Source organism: Bufo gargarizans, chromosome 4 (assembly GCF_014858855.1).
Source record: "Bufo gargarizans isolate SCDJY-AF-19 chromosome 4, ASM1485885v1, whole genome shotgun sequence".
Classification (NCBI taxonomy): domain Eukaryota; kingdom Metazoa; phylum Chordata; class Amphibia; order Anura; family Bufonidae; genus Bufo; species Bufo gargarizans.
In genome coordinates, this window is record NC_058083.1 from 441,932,025 (window position 1) to 441,946,595 (window position 14,571).

Sequence of the window (14,571 nt, forward strand, 5' to 3'; positions counted from 1 at the left end):
ATATATATATATATATATATATATAGTACAGACCAAAAGTTTGGACACACCTTCTCATTCAAACAGTTTTCTTTATTTTCATGACTATGAAAATTGTAGATTCACACTGAAGGCATCAAAACTATGAATTGACACATGTGGAATTATATACATAACAAAAAAGTGACAACTAAAAATATGTCATATTCTAGGTTCTTCAACGTAGCCACCTTTTGCTTTGATTAGATTACTGCTTTGCACAATCTTGGCATTCTCTTGATGAGCTTCAAGAGGTAGTCACCTGAAATGGTTTTCACTTCACAGGTGTGCCTATATATATATATATATATATATATATATATATATTTATATATATATCCGGGCAGTTGGTGAGCATCTCTGCATAGATGTTTTAAAATGTCTGTATAGAGATCGCAGCTGTGTGCTAATCATTCATCTTCGGGATTGGTTACCCTGCACTCAATTGCTGCTTCCTGCTTCAGTCCCTAGCCTGGTCACTGCATGTGCTGCTGGATCTTAGCAGACCCAAATCAGCTCTACAGAGAGGTTGTACAACCTCAATGTGAGCTGTATTCCTCCTGTAACCAAGGCTACTATATCAGCCTCATTTATAGGAGAAATCAGCAATAAAAAATAAAAAAGGAATATTAAGTGTCCCACTTGTATGACCAAGTGTAAAAAATATTAATAAATGAGTTAAAAAAATAAAAATACAGAAAATAGTAAAAAAAAGTAACCAATGCCATCTTCTAACTCCACCCACAGCAACCCTAAATCATGAATCCCATATAAAAGTGAGTATTACTGAAAGGGGACATAATTTAAATAATTGAAAAAAAAAAAAACTTAAAAACATATGTTTTTATTTTATTCTCCTGGCCATAAAAACAAAAATACTAGCACCGGGCGCTATTTTTTTATGTTTTACTTTTAAAGGACAGATCGGATGTGGAGTTGAGACTGTAATATTAAGTGTTGATCCTACATAATGCATGAGTTTTTTCTGCACCTCTGCCTAATTTTTTGAATAAACATGTATTATTTATAGTACAAATCTAAATTAGATATTTACCTTTAGTGTCCCTGCAATCGACTTTGTGTCATGTCATAATTTATGTTGGAGAAGTTCCTCACTTATATCAATAACAGTATGACCTGTGTCATGTAAAAACACAAATGTAAAAACACAAAATGCAATCGCACACTGCAACCAGCACTCTGCCTTGCCTTTATGCTGGATGTTGAATAAGGCATTGGTGTACATTTTGGCCAAAGCGTAATAAGCCACTCACCGCGTCAAGGTTGCCTTCATGAGTGGTCCCTAACACTAGTTCCTACCTTTTTATGGGCCATGACAGCCACATAAAGTCCAGGGAGCGCAGGTACAGCATGCATGCCAAGCACAATCTGCTTTTAACCCCGTCCGGTGCCATTACAGCTTTCATCGGATCCAGGGATGCAAGTACTCACATGCATGCTGAGCCCACTTTATACTTCTCCTGGAACCTAATGGTTACTGGTAGGTGCTGTATAAGCAGACTCAGTTTTATACTGACTTTAAAACCAGCCTCCAGGGGGCAGATTCTGGACAGGTGTGCTTGACTGCTTGGAGATCGCCACGCCTCCAATACGTACTACAAAGAGAAAAATATGGAAAATTTCAGCCCGCACAACCCCTAGCAGGTGCAGATTGCTATGGCGAAATAGAAATATAAATGTAAAAACACAAAATGCAATCGCACACTGCAACCAGCACTCTGCCTTGCCTTTATGCTGGATGTTGAATAAGGCATTGGTGTACATTTTGGCCAAAGCGTAATAAGCCACTCACCGCGTCAAGGTTGCCTTCATGAGTGGTCCCTAACACTAGTTCCTACCTTTTTATGGGCCATGACAGACACATAAAGTCCAGGGAGCGCAGGTACAGCATGCATGCCAAGCACAATCTGCTTTTAACCCCGTCCGGTGCCATTACAGCTTTCATCGGATCCAGGGATGCAAGTACTCACATGCATGCTGAGCCCACTTTATACTTCTCCTGGAACCTAATGGTTACTGGTAGGTGCTGTATAAGCAGACTCAGTTTTATACTGACTTTAAAACCAGCCTCCAGGGGGCAGATTCTGGACAGGTGTGCTTGACTGCTTGGAGATCGCCACGCCTCCAATACGTACTACAAAGAGAAAAATATGGAAAATTTCAGCCCGCACAACCCCTAGCAGGTGCAGATTGCTATGGCGAAATAGAAATATAAATGTAAAAACACAAAATGCAATCGCACACTGCAACCAGCACTCTGCCTTGCCTTTATGCTGGATGTTGAATAAGGCATTGGTGTACATTTTGGCCAAAGCGTAATAAGCCACTCACCGCGTCAAGGTTGCCTTCATGAGTGGTCCCTAACACTAGTTCCTACCTTTTTATGGGCCATGACAGCCACATAAAGTCCAGGGAGCGCAGGTACAGCATGCATGCCAAGCACAATCTGCTTTTAACCCCGTCCGGTGCCATTACAGCTTTCATCGGATCCAGGGATGCAAGTACTCACATGCATGCTGAGCCCACTTTATACTTCTCCTGGAACCTAATGGTTACTGGTAGGTGCTGTATAAGCAGACTCAGTTTTATACTGACTTTAAAACCAGCCTCCAGGGGGCAGATTCTGGACAGGTGTGCTTGACTGCTTGGAGATCGCCACGCCTCCAATACGTACTACAAAGAGAAAAATATGGAAAATTTCAGCCCGCACAACCCCTAGCAGGTGCAGATTGCTATGGCGAAATAGAAATATAAATGTAAAAACACAAAATGCAATCGCACACTGCAACCAGCACTCTGCCTTGCCTTTATGCTGGATGTTGAATAAGGCATTGGTGTACATTTTGGCCAAAGCGTAATAAGCCACTCACCGCGTCAAGGTTGCCTTCATGAGTGGTCCCTAACACTAGTTCCTACCTTTTTATGGGCCATGACAGCCACATAAAGTCCAGGGAGCGCAGGTACAGCATGCATGCCAAGCACAATCTGCTTTTAACCCCGTCCGGTGCCATTACAGCTTTCATCGGATCCAGGGATGCAAGTACTCACATGCATGCTGAGCCCACTTTATACTTCTCCTGGAACCTAATGGTTACTGGTAGGTGCTGTATAAGCAGACTCAGTTTTATACTGACTTTAAAACCAGCCTCCAGGGGGCAGATTCTGGACAGGTGTGCTTGACTGCTTGGAGATCGCCACGCCTCCAATACGTACTACAAAGAGAAAAATATGGAAAATTTCAGCCCGCACAACCCCTAGCAGGTGCAGATTGCTATGGCGAAATAGAAATATAAATGTAAAAACACAAAATGCAATCGCACACTGCAACCAGCACTCTGCCTTGCCTTTATGCTGGATGTTGAATAAGGCATTGGTGTACATTTTGGCCAAAGCGTAATAAGCCACTCACCGCGTCAAGGTTGCCTTCATGAGTGGTCCCTAACACTAGTTCCTACCTTTTTATGGGCCATGACAGCCACATAAAGTCCAGGGAGCGCAGGTACAGCATGCATGCCAAGCACAATCTGCTTTTAACCCCGTCCGGTGCCATTACAGCTTTCATCGGATCCAGGGATGCAAGTACTCACATGCATGCTGAGCCCACTTTATACTTCTCCTGGAACCTAATGGTTACTGGTAGGTGCTGTATAAGCAGACTCAGTTTTATACTGACTTTAAAACCAGCCTCCAGGGGGCAGATTCTGGACAGGTGTGCTTGACTGCTTGGAGATCGCCACGCCTCCAATACGTACTACAAAGAGAAAAATATGGAAAATTTCAGCCCGCACAACCCCTAGCAGGTGCAGATTGCTATGGCGAAATAGAAATATAAATGTAAAAACACAAAATGCAATCGCACACTGCAACCAGCACTCTGCCTTGCCTTTATGCTGGATGTTGAATAAGGCATTGGTGTACATTTTGGCCAAAGCGTAATAAGCCACTCACCGCGTCAAGGTTGCCTTCATGAGTGGTCCCTAACCTGTGTCATGTTTATGTGACTTGGATGTATGTCTCTGAGGTAAAAAGTCTTCAAAAGCCCCACATACAGTTAAATAACGTGTAAGTACAAACCAAAGTTCAAAAAGTTGGCTTTCGTCAAATTAAACACTGTTTTTCCTTTTGTAGTCTCTATCTGATGATACTTTAATGGTAATTAGCTTAGAGTTAACACTTAGAAATAGTTAACTTAATAGTCTGTGGAAGACCTTTTAAAATAAGAGAGCTGAGGGCAAGGAGGGTTTGACATACAGGGAGTGCAGAATTATTAGGCAAGTTGTATTTTTGAGGATTAATTTTATTATTGAACAACAACCATGTTCTCAATGAACCCAAAAAACTCATTAATATCAAAGCTGAATATTTTTGGAAGTAGTTTTTAGTTTGTTTTTAGTTTTAGCTATTTTAGGGGGATATCTGTGTGTGCAGGTGACTATTACTGTGCATAATTATTAGGCAACTTAACAAAAAACAAATATATACCCATTTCAATTATTTATTTTTACCAGTGAAACCAATATAACATCTCAACATTCACAAATATACATTTCTGACATTCAAAAACAAAACAAAAACAAATCAGTGACCAATATAGCCACCTTTCTTTGCAAGGACACTCAAAAGCCTGCCATCCATGGATTCTGTCAGTGTTTTGATCTGTTCACCATCAACATTGCGTGTAGCAGCAGCCGCAGCCTCCCAGACACTGTTCAGAGAGGTGTACTGTTTTCCCTCCTTGTAAATCTCACATTTGATGATGGACCACAGGTTCTCAATGGGGTTCAGATCAGGTGAACAAGGAGGCCATGTCATTAGTTTTTCTTATTTTATACCCTTTCTTGCCAGCCACGATGTGGAGTACTTGGACGCGTGTGATGGAGCATTGTCCTGCATGAAAATCATGTTTTTCTTGAAGGATGCAGACTTCTTCCTGTACCTTCTTGAAGAAGGTGTCTTCCAGAAACTGGCAGTAGGACTGGGAGTTGAGCTTGACTCCATCCTCAACCCGAAAAGGCCCCACAAGCTCATCTTTGATGATACCAGCCCAAACCAGTACTCCACCTCCACCTTGCTGGCGTCTGAGTCGGACTGGAGCTCTCTGCCCTTTACCAATCCAGCCACGGGCCCATCAAGACTCACTCTCATTTCATCAGTCCATAAAACCTTAGAAAAATCAGTCTTGAGATATTTCTTGGCCCAGTCTTGACGTTTCAGCTTGTGTGTCTTGTTCAGTGGTGGTCGTCTTTCAGCCTTTCTTACCTTGGCCATGTCTCTGAGTATTGCACACCTTGTGATGTTGCAGCTCTGAAATATGGCCAAACTGGTGGCAAGTGGCATCTTGGCAGCTGCACGCTTGACTTTTCTCAGTTCATGGGCAGTTATTTTGCGCCTTGGTTTTTCCACACGCTTCTTGCGACCCTGTTGACTATTTTGAATGAAACGCTTGATTGTTCGATGATCACACTTCAGAAGCTTTGCAATTTTAAGAGTGCTGCATCCCTCTGCAAGATATCTCACTATTTTTTACTTTTCTGAGCGTGTCAAGTCCTTCTTTTGACCCATTTTGCCAAAGGAAAGGAAGTTGCCTAATAATTATGCACACCTGATATAGGGTATTGATGTCATTAGACCACACCCCTTCTCATTACAGAGATGCACATCACCTAATATGCTTAATTGGTAGTAGGCTTTCGAGCCTATACAGCTTGGAGTAAGACAACATGCATAAAGAGGATGATGTGGTCAAAATACTCATTTGCCTAATAATTCTGCACTCCCTGTACATCACTTTCCTGGTACTTGAAAGGCAACAAATGGTTGGAAATTTGGACGATCGAGTTGTCAGTTCTATAGAAATGCATTGGTAAAGCAAAACCATGTTTTGTTTGACAGCTATAGCACCATTTTTGTTAGATCAGATGTACAAAGAAATGCACCCCATATGTTCTGTACCCTTGTGAAAAACAGGTTTAGCTCATTTGTAAAGACACCAATTCACATTAGGCTGGAGCTACACTTAAACAGCATTTTGTAGCTCTACTTATTGATTATAACTATTGAGCTACACTTGCGGTACAAAAAAGTAAATTGAGTTGTAACCTTGTGTCTACAGCTGTCACTCCTTAGTTAACATCAACCAGTAGTACCACAAGAAGTCTAGGTGTAGCACCAGCCTTAGATTGGGGGTATGCTTGAAGGGACATGGTCCATAGGTCCTAAATGCCAGGGGAGGCATCAACGAGCCACTCTGTCTATACCGCAGATTACAGCATTTGTTCATTTTATGTGAAATGTATAGCTCGCGTTAGCTTAGTAAAGGAGTAGGCAGTGCTCAGTGTGATTTGAGGTATGAAATGAAAATACAGATCCAGGGAGGAGGCCAAGGAAACTGACTAATGGGTGTAGGCAGCAACTGGTGGAAAAAAATGTATAGAAACAACAAGCTTCACCTTCCACAATTCTTAGCTTATATCGATTGTTGAGCCAAGTAATCCAGACTCGACTCCCACACCCATTGCAGGAGAGCAGTGAGCGCTCTATACACACAAGCAATGCCTTCCTTAACACACTGATTTATTACCACAGCTCATTTCACTGTGGGTTTCCTTTTTCTTCCTGCCTGTGGTGGAGTAATGGTCCACAAGCACATATATTCAGAGAAGCCTGGAAAACAGAGGTGATCCTATTCCAGCACGTGTTAAATGTAAGTATGTGGATCCTAATAGAAAGATGAGGATACATCTTCTTTACAACTATGTATTGTGCTTTTTGCTGCTGTGCTATTACATTTTATGTGGTTGTTACAGAGCTATTAGCTATTACATACCTTGCTTATATACATTTTTTTGCTTTTGGGCTGTATTTCTAAAACACTGGGAGAGATTTATCAAAACTGGTGTAAAGTGTGGTGTTAGTAAATTGAGAAGACGGACAACAAATACTGATAATATTTTTAAAGTGTTACCTAGTAAAACAAGTAGTCGTCATAATTTTTCCACATGGTGGCAGTCATTATGCTTTATGCGGGCCTGTACATAGTTGGCTATAGTAACTATTTGCACTGTTTATATATTGCAGCAAAAATTCATATAGTCAGTGCATGCAGTCATTTTTTATGGTTTTCTTGCTTTTTTCTTGCTTTTTGAAATCATGGTGGCCGTAGCTCACTATAATGCACTGCAGAGTACAGTCTGCAAACTCTGTACATAATAGTCTTTAGTATAGATGCTTTAGAACTTTTATAAAGCCAAGCGCTATGGGGACATGATCACATGATCAATTTACATACATCTTCATTTGCCTAATAAAACGGTTGTTTTCCTTGACAATATTTCCAACGTAGAATGATCTTTCCTTGGCCATTCTAACTTTCCACTAACAACATTGCCACATATACTGTAAATCAGGGGTCCATGCGATTGGGTGGAAGATCTGCATGGGCTTTTCACTGGTATAATATCTGTATTACTGAAGTGCACACACTGATTGGCTGTCTAGGGCCACTTTCACATCTGTGGCAGGAGGATCTGGCCGCCAGTTCCGGCAGAGATTGCCAGAAATCGGCTGGACACAAACTGCAGCGTGCAGCGGTTTCTGTTAGGGCATTTTTGCAGGATTGCGGCTGGCGGGAATTCCAGTTGTATCCGTGGTGCGGGATCCAGAGAACTCTCTGCGGGAACAGCCTGCCGGAATTGCTGCCACAGATGTGAAACTAGCCTAGTAGCACTTCTCTACAGTACACTTTAGTACTACACGTTCTCTACTGCTTTTTACCTGTGCCAGGTTTCAAAGTAACTATTAACCACCAGCAGCTCTTTCTGAGTTTTTTGTTTATATATTGGTTATATGCTTATTTATTTTTTCCTTTTTTTATTTAACGAGTTGACATTTTGGTGCTTTGGGACCAATGATTCATTTTTCATAGAGTTATGGTCTCAAGTTACAGTGGTTTCAACTTCTATTGCCCACCCGGGATCAAATTAATATTGAAACTTTAGGGACCCCAGTACTGAAAATGATTCTAAAATGAATTGTAACTGTACACAACATGCAGATTTCACCTGGTCACACTATTTTACATGTAATATGAAAAGTTGGTGTGAAATCTGTGTTCTCCTTCAGCATGAAAAGAAATGTATGTTGTGCTTGATTAATGAGTGAGCTATGTGTCTGGTTACTTAGAAGCATTGCTCAGTGATTGTATACTGTGTGTTTTGTCACATTGTTCCTAACGAGTGGAAACCTCCCCACAGAATTGATGCATAATTCAAGCCATTGGAGACTTGACAGTTCTAACAATGGTGCATCAATTCAGAGAATGCGTTGGGGCACAGAGACACCCTGGCAGATGTTAGGATCTCCCTTGTTGTCATCTGCTGCAGGCTGATCACCTTTTTTAGCAGCTGAGTTTCCAAGCATCATACCCTACAAGAAACTTAACAAAGTGGCGTGCTTCTAGCTGCCAAACCAGTTTGAGAAGCAACATATCACATAACCACTTGTTTGGTGTCCTGCTGGATCATATGTGTGGGAACGAAGCTTTGTTACACCTCCTAGTAAATGTACATGATAGGGCTGAGCACTTCTACACGTTTTCTGAAAACTGTTGTTCATATTGTACCCAAGGCCTTGCATAGGCATCGAAGATGGACACCAAATACAGTTTCTATGATTAATATACAGTATAATACTCTGCACATGTCTCTGTTACTTTAGGTCCCATCTTGATGCAGAAAAATACACCACCAAGTAGATGATCTATGGTGGTATAGAGTTAGATTTGAATTCTGTTTACCAGGAGTGCTTTATTCAAACTCTTGAGATGTGGCACCAAAGGCTAAAGCTTTCATTTTGGAGTCCTCAGCTTCTGAGTAGGTACAGGACACTGAGATTTGAATAACTGGACAGTGATTACTACCCTTCCTTATGTTGCATAGGTTCAATCGAAAATCAATAGCTGTTCCTGACAGCATGAATATTACCTCTGTAAGAAAAATATTTGCCTTTGTAGCTGTTTAGCTATGGAAAGCTTTATAGACTAGAGGCTAAATAGAGTTTACCTTCATTTATTGCATGTCAGATTCACATGTAGGAACGTTCAGAACTTGTGCAGCTACATGTACCGGAGAAGAGCCTTAGGAGAATGTATAAGAGGATATAGCAGCATAAGGAATTACAAAGATGTCAGAGTAAAAAAAGGTAACTATGTCCTCTTATACATTCTCCTAAGGCCCCTTTCACATTGGCGAGAATTCCGCGTGGGTGCAATGCATGAGGTGAACGCATTGCACCCGCACTGAACCCGGACGCAATCACTTCCATGGGGCTGTGCAGATGAGAGGTGATTTTCACGCATCACTTGTCCGTTCAGTGTTTTTCACGCAACGCAGGCCCCATAAAAATTAATGGGGATGTGTGAAAACCGCATAGCATCCGCAAGCAAGTGCGGATGCAATGCGATTTTCACTCATGGTTGCTAGGAGATGATCTTAGTAAATTGATAAAAGTCTATTTTACTGTATTGTTTTACCTTATAACATGGTTATAAAGGAAAATAATAGCATTTTTAATACAGAATGCTTACTAAAATGTTGCTTGAGGGGTTAAAAATAATAATTAACTCACCTCATCCTGTTATTCGCGCAGCCGGCATGGTCTTCTTTCTTCATCTTTCAGGAGCTGCAAAAGGACCTTTAATGACATAATCGCGCTCACCACGCGGTGAGCGCGTTGGCATCAGCACAGGTCCTGCTGAATGAAGATAGAAGATCACGTGGTGAGCGCAGTGACGTCAGCGCAGATCCTGCTGAATGAAGATAGAAGATCACGTGGTGAGCACAGTGACGTCAGCGCAGATCCTGCCGAATGAAGATAGAAGATCACGTGGTGAGCGCAGTGACGTCAGCGCAGATCCTGCTGAATGAAGATAGAAGGATCTTCTATCTTCATTCAGCAGGACCTGCACTGACGTCACCGTGCTTACCACGTGGTCTTCTATCTTCATTCAGCAGGTGAGCGTGATTACGTCATCAAAGGTCTTTTTGCAGGTCCTGAAAGATGAAGAAAGAAGATCATGCCGGCTGCACGAACAACGGGATGAGATGAGTTAAAATATATATATTTTTTTTAACCCCTCCAGCGCTATTGTACTATGCATTCTGTATTAAGAATGCTATTATTTTCCTTTATAGCCATGTTATAAGGGAAAATAATAAAATATACAGAACACCTAACCCAAACCCGAACTTCAGTGAACAAGTTGACATTAAATTTTTTCTCACGTGCGTGCAAAACGCATTGCACTTGCGCGTAAAAAACGGAACATCGGAACGCAATCGCAGTCAAAACTGACTGCAACTGCTTGCCTACTCGCGTGGTTTTCCCGCAATGCACACGCAATGCATCCGGAACAAATCCGGGATGCCCGTGTGAAAGAGGCCTAAGGCTCTTCTCTATAGTACATGTAGCTGCACAGGTGCTGAACGTTCCAACATGCAATAAATGTAGGTAAACTCTATTCAGCCTATAGTATTATTTTGGAGGTCAAGACTTCCACAGGGCTCAGCTACTCACACACTTGGCAGATATGCTATAATAACATTTTAATTTGGTGGGCACAGTATTAACACTGCATTCTGGGTGTTTAAGCAGTATGGTGCCCAGCACCAAGTTAACTATCCCTTAACATGTCATACCTATCTGTAAGAATTTGACTGACTAAGGTCAGTCTTTGATTTGAGACTCACAACAATTCCTCAAATACAGGTGGTTGATGTTCTTACTCTAGGAGCCACTTGTGCTGTGTCCAGAATGAGGAATGCATACACAGAGTTTACTATATGTGCCTGAACAAACTGGACATAAACAGCCAGAGATAGGACTTTCCAGGTCCCCAATCTGTGACAGGGACACCCAACAAGCATGTGCCATTTATAGCATCTATAACCTCTCTACCCTCTAGCTATACCTGCAAATATGTGAATATATTGCTATACAATATACATGGTTCAGCATAACATTAAAACCACTGAAGGTTAAGTGAAAATTATTGATTATCTCATGACAATGGCACTTGTCAGGTTACATAAGAATTATTAAGCAGCAAGTAAACAGTTCTTAAAGTTAAAGGGGTATTCCAGTTGTGATATGTTACGCCCTATCCATAGGACAGTGGATAACTATTAGACCAGTGAAGGTCCTTCCTCCAGGCCCCACTGATCACATTTTGGGGGCTCCAGGGTGTACATGTTTCCTTTGTTATGATTGGTGGGGGCTCCAGAGGTAAGGCTATACCTATACAATTTGTTGAAAGCAGGAAAAATGGAAGAGCATAAGGATCTAAGGAGTTTTAAGCATAATTGTCGGCTAGATGATTGGGTCAGAGCATCTCCAAAACTACAGGTCTTGGTATGCAGTGTTTAGTACCTACAAAAAGTGGACTAATGAAGGAGAAAACCAAAAGGATTATAGGCTCACAAGTCCCGTTTGAATTGCATTTGGAGTGGCGGCTAACCTGTCTGGTCTGATCTTACAAAAGAGCTACCATTAGCAAAATTTACTGAAAAAGTTGATGCTGGACTTTTTCAGAGGTCTTGAGGAGTACATGACTCAGCTGGCCAGGAACTATTTTGATGATATGAGGAGGACCTACAGAATATTAGGCTGGTGTGAATCTTATGATGGATCGATCTATCAGCACATACAGTCAATTTAGAATGTTTTAGAGAAACTCATTAAATAACCTGCTTTACTAAACCCTATACATTTACACAGTATTACCGTAGTAGTCAAAGCTTGTTATGATAAAAAATAAATATGGTGGGGTTCAAGAAAATGCAGTTTTTTTATCTGCTACAATCACACATGGGCTGTGTACATTAGACCAGTTCCCCCCTCCGTTTTTTAATCTGCTATTAATGATGTAACTGCCATACATGCTTCCCAGATGTGCTACCTATACTCATCAATGTTTGATGCTGTATGAGTTTTATAAATATTTTAACAGCTTTGATTTGTGATTATGCAGTCACTCGAATATTTTTGAATTGTTAATGATTTTAGGGACTTTATTATTTTCAACAATTTTAACAGTTCAAAAAATTAAAACTGCACATAATTCTGATGAGAAAACTACATATACTTATTTCTCTTTGTTAATGTGTTCAAACATTTCTGTATGAATGTATGAAAATTTAACAATTTAAAGAGGACCTTTTATCAGTTTTGACATTAATTATGGTATTACCTTGTACGGCAGCCCCCACTGATGTCATGGGTGTATTTATATATTTTTTTTCAAACTCCCCCCCGTTTGTCCGCTGTGGTCCCCCGATATTTTGGCGCGATCCAATCAAAGCGGACCGCTCACAGCCAGGGAGAAGCAGCGAGATTCCTTCTCCCTGCCTGTGAGTGGTCCTCTCTGATTGGATCACTCTCACAGCCAGGCAGAAGGAGACGCCCACAGCAGACACTGTGTCCCGTTGCGAAGTTACAGCTCATTAAAATACAGCGCGCCAAAATAACGGGGGGCCACAGCGGAGGGGGGGGGGGGGGGTTGGGTTTGAAAATACACCCATGGCATCAGTGGGGGCCGCAAAAGGTAATACCATAATTAGCCTATGTCAAAACTGATGAAAGGTCCTCTTTAAAGGAATATACCTGTTTCATGTAAATGAAAAACAATATATGCTTCCTCCATGAATGGTTCCGTGAGTTTGTATGTTTAATGGCAATAATCTGAATGTGGATTTGTGGGGGCTGACAGGAGACATTTTGTGTCGCTGCTGGAGGTTTTCCTGAATTCTGTTTATATAAGCAGCACTTTCACAGCTCATAGTGATAGCTAAAATGTCTATGTACAGGTAAAGTTCTTGTTCACGGTACCATGGCAACAGTTTCAAGTATTGGCTAGCCCAGATACCCGTGATATTCACTGAAGGTCCTTGCTTAATTGTATTATACCATACATGAATCATGTATTGTAAGAGTCTTGTGCACATCATAGAAATTTTCTTCCAGCCTAATATTAATACCCTAATATGTGATGATTTCATTACTGTAAATTGATATCACTTCCAACCATGACTCCTCGAGAACTTTCTCTTCTGTCTGCAGACGAAAGACCCTATCAGCATGATTCTAATCATGCAACGTCTAAAATCCCGTACAAATTGGACAGGTGACACTGACATCGTCCCACACACTTCCAACACAAATTGTTCTTTTGCTCCCTGTTGGCTGGTCTCGTCTTATGCCGGGAGTACCCAACGATTTACAATCACAATTACAGTTTTCTTCCTGACTTACAGTATGCATCTGCATGTCATTTTGTTCCCCAGGTATACAGTTATCTTCCAGAAGTTTTAGAAGTCAACTGTAGCTTTTGCACTGCAACAGCTTTGTCAGGGGGTTCAAATGCCCCATATGAGAAGACCACATAATATATTTTGGGGGCCAGGAATTTACCCCTACAAATCTGAGAGCATTTATTGTGATGATTATTTGAGTGAAACTTTGTAAGACTGTAGAATCTGCGTTAGGGCCCTTTCACGTGACCACATTTTTGGTCTGCGCCCGATCTCCATTTTTTACAGATTGGATGCAGACCCATTCATTTCAGTGGGGCCAAAAAATGCAGCAGCACATCCGTATGTCCGTTGCACTTGTCTTACTCTTGTCTGTTTTGTGAACACAAATTGGCATTGTTACAGTGGGTTCACAAAAAAACGAACAGATTAAATGCGGACATCATGTCACAAAGGGTTAACAGTTTTTCTAGCTGTGTGAATCTTACTTTCACTTTGTGCTGTCATCTAACAACCCTTATCTCTAAATTAGGCCCCCTGCACACGAATGTTACCTGTTGCCGTATTGCGGACCGCATTTGCGGATCCGTAATACACGGGCGCTATTCCGTGGGCATTCCGCATAATGAGTACAATGCAATAATAAAAAAAGTGCCCCCAAAGATGTACATAGCCTTTAATCTTTTCTGAGCAGTAATCCGGGATACAGGTATGTGTATCAAAGTGACCATGTTTTTCCCTCTATGGGAGATACACCTATGTTGTTGCTTTATCTATATATCTTAGGAGCATGTTGTATGTTGTGGTGGTTAATCAATGCAACCATGTAAGGGCTTAGTTTGTATGACAGACAATCCACCATTACTTTGCAAAATTCCATTCATATTCAGGTCCTAGAATAATTTATGAGGAGACCCAGCCTTCCATATTAGCAATTCACTACTGCTGGGGAGACATACAATTATGACACTGTGGGAGGGAGCCATGCTGAGGCTTTTATGTATGTCTCATTGGTAGTCACTGAATACCAGCAATTTAGACCTTATAAGTCATAATTTCACTGCTCAGATGTGAAGTCAGCCATTCTTAAATGGAATATTATCTACATCAATTTTGAACAGATCCTTAAAATAGTTTCATATTTTTAATTCCAACATTATATAAAAATAAAAAAACAACAACCCCACTGGCTATATCTGTTATTAATGGTTAATCAGGCCCTTTTCCC

At 41.1% G+C, this 14,571-nt stretch overlaps 1 protein-coding gene across 3 annotated transcripts in view; it reads left to right on the top strand.

Annotated features, from left to right (window-relative positions):
• TIAM2 (TIAM Rac1 associated GEF 2) overlaps positions 1–14,571 on the top strand; it is a 441,154-nt gene that overhangs the window by 159,015 nt on the left and 267,568 nt on the right. The window contains exon 1 of one of the 3 annotated variants that reach the window (XM_044289379.1): positions 6,575–6,742. The exons of the other annotated variants lie outside the window; for them this stretch is intronic. The gene's annotated coding sequence lies outside the window, so the exon portion shown is untranslated. Of the gene's footprint in view, positions 1–6,574; positions 6,743–14,571 lie in introns of those variants that run through there. 3 annotated transcript variants of the gene reach the window in all.